Genomic DNA, 6,438 nt, shown 5'->3' with positions numbered 1-6,438 from the left:
AATAAAAACAACAACAACAGCAGCTGTGTAATGCATTTTTTTACTGTGCTTTAGCATACAAGGAAATGTGCGTACAGGGTACATTCATATTACATACATGCATAAGTATTTATATTTGCATAACTGTGCGCCGTGAATGCCTTGTGGTCAAATTGCTCAACTGCAAGCTGTTGCTTAAATTTTAATAATGCATAAATGTTGAGTTAAAAGTCCTCGGTAATTTGCCTTGGGTTCAATGAAAAAGTAACAGCCAGCCAGCTAGGGAGACGAAACGATTTCCGGGAAATCCACCACTACGACTGTGATTTAAGAGAACCCTACTTTGATACTCGTAAATATTCAAGGCTTGCCTCTACTGAGTCTAGGTTCTAGGTTCTTTAAGGAAAGCATTGCGATATTTAGTGCAAACTATAGGTTCCATCCTTAATAATAAATTAATCTTCAAATTGAAAATAAAGTTAATTATAACCACGAAAAAAAAAAAACAACCGATAACGAGGCTCACGGTTGCATTTTAGTATCAAGAAAAATTGCCAGAAATTCATTCGCTGTGTGAGCAGCCAAAAAGCGTTTTCTGAAATATTTCCTACGATTCGCTTTTCGGAAATAAAAAATCCCTTTCAGAAGGAAGACAATTTACATGCTCATGCAACTGCCTTTTGATTTTTCGATATTTGATAATATTTTCGAAATAAATTTCATTGCCACGTCTGACACGGTCTTAACCACAGTTAGTGGTTGCCGAGTGTAGTTTTACAATTCAAGCTGTAATAGAGTAAAAAATAATACTAACAATAATAGTATAGTAAATAAATAAATAGTAAAGTAATAAAGTTGGAATATGAATAAAAAAATCGGGGCCAAGCAAAACCTCCTTTTTTAAATTTGGTAGAATTTTGTTAATTAATATGAACAGTTTTTTTTTGTTTTTTTTAATATTTCAAACCTCAACAAAAACTATATAAATAAAAGATTCAAACTTTGTACAAAATTTAGAAAAGTGTATCAAACATTGATCAAAATTTCATTTTTTTTTAATAAAAATTTTTAGAAAAAGTTTGACTCAAAATTCTCCGTGATTTTTGAAAAAAGTTTTGCCACCATCGGCAGTGTGTAGTTTTTTTTTCATGTAACGACTGCTTTTTATATGGGAAATATGCGCGACATCGCACACGCGACCGTGTCCCACAGTTATTTCATACAAAGTATGCTCGAAATTTTTTTGTTTATATGGAATATACTATGAGCATACAAATTGCCAGCAACTTCAATCTTGCACTTTATTTTACCAAAATTTAATGCGCTACAAAATTTATTTACAAAGTCGGCTTATAAAGTTCTAAATCTGTATGCAAAGCGTATTGAATTTTCCTGAGTTTTGCACAAAGTTTAGAAATAAACGACGGATTTTTATTTTTTATATCTACTCTCTAGATCAGAAAATATTTTTGACCGCCTGTGTGCATCGCATGGAAAAAAAATTTCAAAAAACAACCAGAACTTTGAGCTGCTTCAAAATGGCACTTTCTTATATTAAAACTAAATGGGATATTAAACTGTATATCCAAAATTTGACTAAAAATTGTTTATTGAAAAGTTTGAAATTAAAAAATTTTTTTTTAAATTTTCAGTTTAAAAATTTTATTTATATGTATAGTTTTTCTGGCGGTTTGAACTATATTTAAAAAAAATATATATTTTTTTATAATTTTTTTAGTTATACCAAATTAAAACAAAGATGTGGTAAGGTTTGCGTGACCACGAGTATACATATGTATATTTTTTCATATTATATTAGATATTGCAGTTTTGACCTGAAACAAAATTTGAAATTACAAATAGTTTGTCAAATTGATTTCCAGCGGCGCGCCGTTGAAAGGCGTATTTATGCAGTCATATTAGCTACAACATATGTGACCTGGTCTACGAAAAGGGAGCTTACGTGCGAAAACTAGTTTTCTGTGAAAAAGCTGTTAAAGGTAAGCAACTCGTTTCGTCAGTTTCTCATTATTTCGTTAATTGTTCTCCGCGCCGGACGTCCAGTAAGTGTTGTTGTTGGTCCAGTAAGTGTTGTTGTTGGTCGGAATATTATTATAGTTTTATTATTATTATTATTAATATTATTATTATTATTATTAATATTATTATTATTTTTAGTACACTTCTAAGCAAGTTAGGATTTTCTGCTTTTCACCACGTGAAAAAGCATCTCATCTTCCATCCGAATCAACCAAAAAGTGAAAATTGATTTTTTGACACCTAAGCCCCCTTTCCGTAGACCAGGTCACATATTCATGTACATATATGTACGTACATATGTATACTTACGCAAAAACTGCATAAAATATTACTTTATAGCTATTATTTGCGCTTCTAAACCGCATTCGCACTGTCATTGATTAATTTTTGCATATAATTTATTATTATGTTTTTTTTTGCATGGCCCTCGTCTAACTAACTGCCTCTGTCACTTCGCTTGTGTTGCCAACAACCGCAGTTGACTTTTTTGTCTGCACTTCCTATTATTAATACTGTCATTACAACATTTACACATTCATATTATATGTTTTGTGGTTCGAAGCAGCGGCTGTCGTCGCTTAATATCGGCAGACAATGAATTAAGCAAACAAACAAAAAAACACGAAAAAAGGAATGCAAATACATATCTAACGGATGCATTTCATTTCATTCATTTGTGCCACGATCCGTTAACCAACCAGACAGACAGGCCCAGTGACATTTAAGTGCGCTATTTGAATGCACATTCAACCATACATATATATGTACCTGCATCCGTACATACAGAGCTACTGGTATGTCATTAGCCAGTGGGTGAGTTAGCCAGTTAGTCAATATGGCTGACATTTATTAAGTGGCACAAACATAATATGTCAATACAGTTATAAAAAAGCAAAGATAGAATATGTTCAGTGTGTTAAAAAGGCGAGATATCTGTGTGTTTGTATATATTATGAATATATCTAGCTATCTGCCGCTACTATATTCCATATATAGTCAATTACACATTTTAATGCATATCCATACACATCGGCGTAGCCAGAATGAAATTTAGGGGGGGGGGGGGGCCCCCCCCCTCTTATGGGGGGGTTGTGGGGGGGTATTTTGTAATAAAAAAAAAGGAAAAATTTGAAGGTGGGGGGGGGGGGGGGGGGGGGTTGCGGCTCGAGCACCCCCTGCCCCCACCTGGCTACGCCCATGTCCATACAAATTTACAGATCCAAACACTTAATTATAGTAGTATTTGTTGTTATATACATATGTATGCATGTATGTATACATGTAACCATGCATGCATGTATAGATATATTTGCATAGCATTTAGCCAAGAATGATAGAATACAAGATTGCGCCAATCGAGCTGAGAGTAACTGGCCGTGATGTCAATAAATACCAGAATGAGAGAGCAAGACGAACTCGACAAGAAAAAGAGGAAGCATCGAACAAAAGGCAGTATTGCCAAGTTTTGAATTTGAAAAAGCACCAAATATTTATTGGTGTATTTTATGGACTTTATATGCATACATAATTATATTGTAAGGATGCCGATTCAAATTACTAAAAATCAATGTTTCTTGCACGACGGTCGATTACTTCTGGCTTGATTGAAGGTGCTGCCACATATTTTGTTGTCGCTTATGATTGTGCCATGATTTTAATTTAAATTTTTGTGAAGTTGCTTACCACGCTTATGATTGCTATAAATTTTGCTTCCATTTTTTTAAGATTTTATAATTTGGTGTCTTCAAACTAAAAACAAAAGCACCAAAAACGCACCAAGCACCAAACTCAAAAATGTTCGCGTTTTGAATACCCACTAAATTTGGTGCGAAAAGCATTAAGTTGGCAACAGTGAATGTAAACAAAAGTATTTTATGACGTCAGCGATTGGGTGGATGCTGTCAAATCGACGATGAGAGGGTTAGCGGTCCGCGAATGGCGCGACCTTTATTTTCTGGATCGTGGCATTTAGCAGATTTTTGCACTTTTGCAATTTACTGCACATGTTTCGTTGCCATCACTTAACATCACACTTTTTCAGACACCTCCCCTTCCCCGTTGTTTTCGTTTTTTTTTCGTTTTGAATGCATCACTTCGACACAATTCATTCAAATCACCCATTTTTAATGAGAAACGTTGCATTTCAAAAGCGCTGAGATGATGTCATTCTCATCACTGTCAGCTGTATGTATGTACATACATACATATGTATGCAGCTATGTCAGCGTTGGCATTGTCTTGTTGTTGTTGGATGCATCTATTACGCCTTCTGCGGAAATTCTATTGCTGGCAATTTCATTTTGCAAAACGCACTTGTTTTAGTGCCAAATGCATAAAAACGAAAAATTCTCCGATGCCATAAAAGAAATTATGAATGAATAAAATTTCATAAATTCAGATCATTTGATGAGATTTAATAGGTCGAGATGCTCGTAATTGGGTACGGGTGTATGTGTTTCTGAAAGTTATGGCTTTGCTTTAACTTGGCATGGAAAAAACTGTGAACCATAGAAGCGTGGTAATTTAAAGTAATTTTGTAAAACGGGTTTTTCTTCTACAGGAGAGTTTTATATATTATATAATTTAAAAAAAAATTTAGTATGTTCAACTGATTAATATTTAATGAAATATGTATTCAAGTGAATTTTGTTTAAAGGAAAAGGTATAAGTCCTTTCCAGCATGTTTCACGAATGAAAAAAATCATGTTTTTCCAAGATAACTATATGTATTTGAAACTAACTATAAAACTTAATATTGAATCCCAGCATTTCCAAGATTTTTTAAGACCCAGATTTAATTTCTTTGTGCATAAAAAAAATTAGAAAGTGTATAATTTCTTTATAATTTTGCTTACTGTAAAATAATCTGTACAGCTTAAGGAATATAACATTTTTAATAACAATTATAAGTGTTGAGACTATTGTTTCGAATCACTAAAAGTCGAAAACCCACTTAAATAATATTTTCGAAATGAAGTTTTCCTAAACCCCACGTTTCTATCCCTTAATATAAAACTTCATTTAACGCTCTTCAGTAATGTTTTCAAAATGAAGCTACAGCTAGTTTGATACCCATTTAAAAAAAAAAGTAATTTTTACGCAAAACATACAACCGACCTCAATGTTCATATAAAAATTCATTACACAATGATCAGAACTAAACCAAAATGGCTAATCCAATAAAAAGAAAATAATAATTGAAAACGGTTTGTTCTAAATATCAAAGTTTCCGTATTTCTGAAATTTACCCCTATGAGAAAAGTGGACGTAATTTTAAACCGAGTGCGAGCGTGGCGTGATGCAACGCGGTGCGGGGCGCGGACGCCGGCCGTCGCGAAGCTCCGCAAATTTAATGTTGAAAGGGCAATAATGTCAATTTCCGTATTCTCTGGCTACATTGAGCTCAGACTTTTTTCCCAAAGTCTTGCCACTGCCTCCCACTCAGGAAGCTGAGTCGCAAAAGCGGCAGGGGAAAGTTGGCCAGATCTTTAACCTGGCAAGGCAGGCAAATGATAAAACTATATCTCTTTTGTTTCCCCCTATTGATCTTTTAACTTGACGGAGTCCAATGCTGCTTTGCCAATTCTGTGATGGGACGCCCACACCCACATGACGCGTATGTTCTTTAAGTGCGATTATTAAGTAGTTTCTAGGCCTGGGTAACGCAGCAAATTTTCTGGCGCCGATACCTTGAAGCCAGCGCCATAACCGGTATCAACGCATTGAATCAGCGCAATTGCGCCATGCAGTCTCTTTTCGCATGGTGCTTCATCATGCTTCTTTTGGCGCCATTCTGGCTTCTTTTCGCGCCATTCTCTCTTATTTTCCCACCATTCTGTCTTCTTTTCGCGCCATTCCCTCTTATTTTCCCGCCATTCTGTCTTCTTTTTGCTCCCTTCTGTCTTATTTTGACAGAACATCATCGGCTAACATCGCGCATCCCTAGTTTGTGCAGCAACGAGAATAGACGGATGGTTATTGAGCGCTCATAAGTGGGACGTTTTGGCTATATATACCAGGTTTTATGAAGTTTATGAAAGGAAATATTAAGAAAAGATTTTCAACTTGCAGTCCGGTAAAGTAATGCACAAAATACATAATTTCTTTACATTGCCAAAGCAATGGATAAGTCGAAAAACATAACCACCGCATCGTGGTTGTGAAAATATCGGCATGCCGTGAAAAAATTTTAAGAAAAACACTCACAGCTGGGAAAAGAAGGTAGCTGAGCATAACATCACATTGAGTTTTTAAAAATGCAATGCAAATCGGATATTATTCAAGCGAGTGTGCTAAGCTCCCAGACGTTTGTGCGAGTAGTAGAAGATGATGTTTTAGAAACGACGAATGTGCTAAAAATGTTGACTTCCTTGCTGCCCAACTCAGGTAAGTTAATGTTCTTGTATTGTTCTTCTTTTG

This window comes from Rhagoletis pomonella, unplaced genomic scaffold (assembly GCF_013731165.1).
Source record: "Rhagoletis pomonella isolate Grant_MI unplaced genomic scaffold, Rhpom_1.0 Rhpom_scaffold_00006, whole genome shotgun sequence".
Taxonomy (NCBI): domain Eukaryota; kingdom Metazoa; phylum Arthropoda; class Insecta; order Diptera; family Tephritidae; genus Rhagoletis; species Rhagoletis pomonella.
This window is presented reverse-complemented; position numbering follows the sequence as displayed.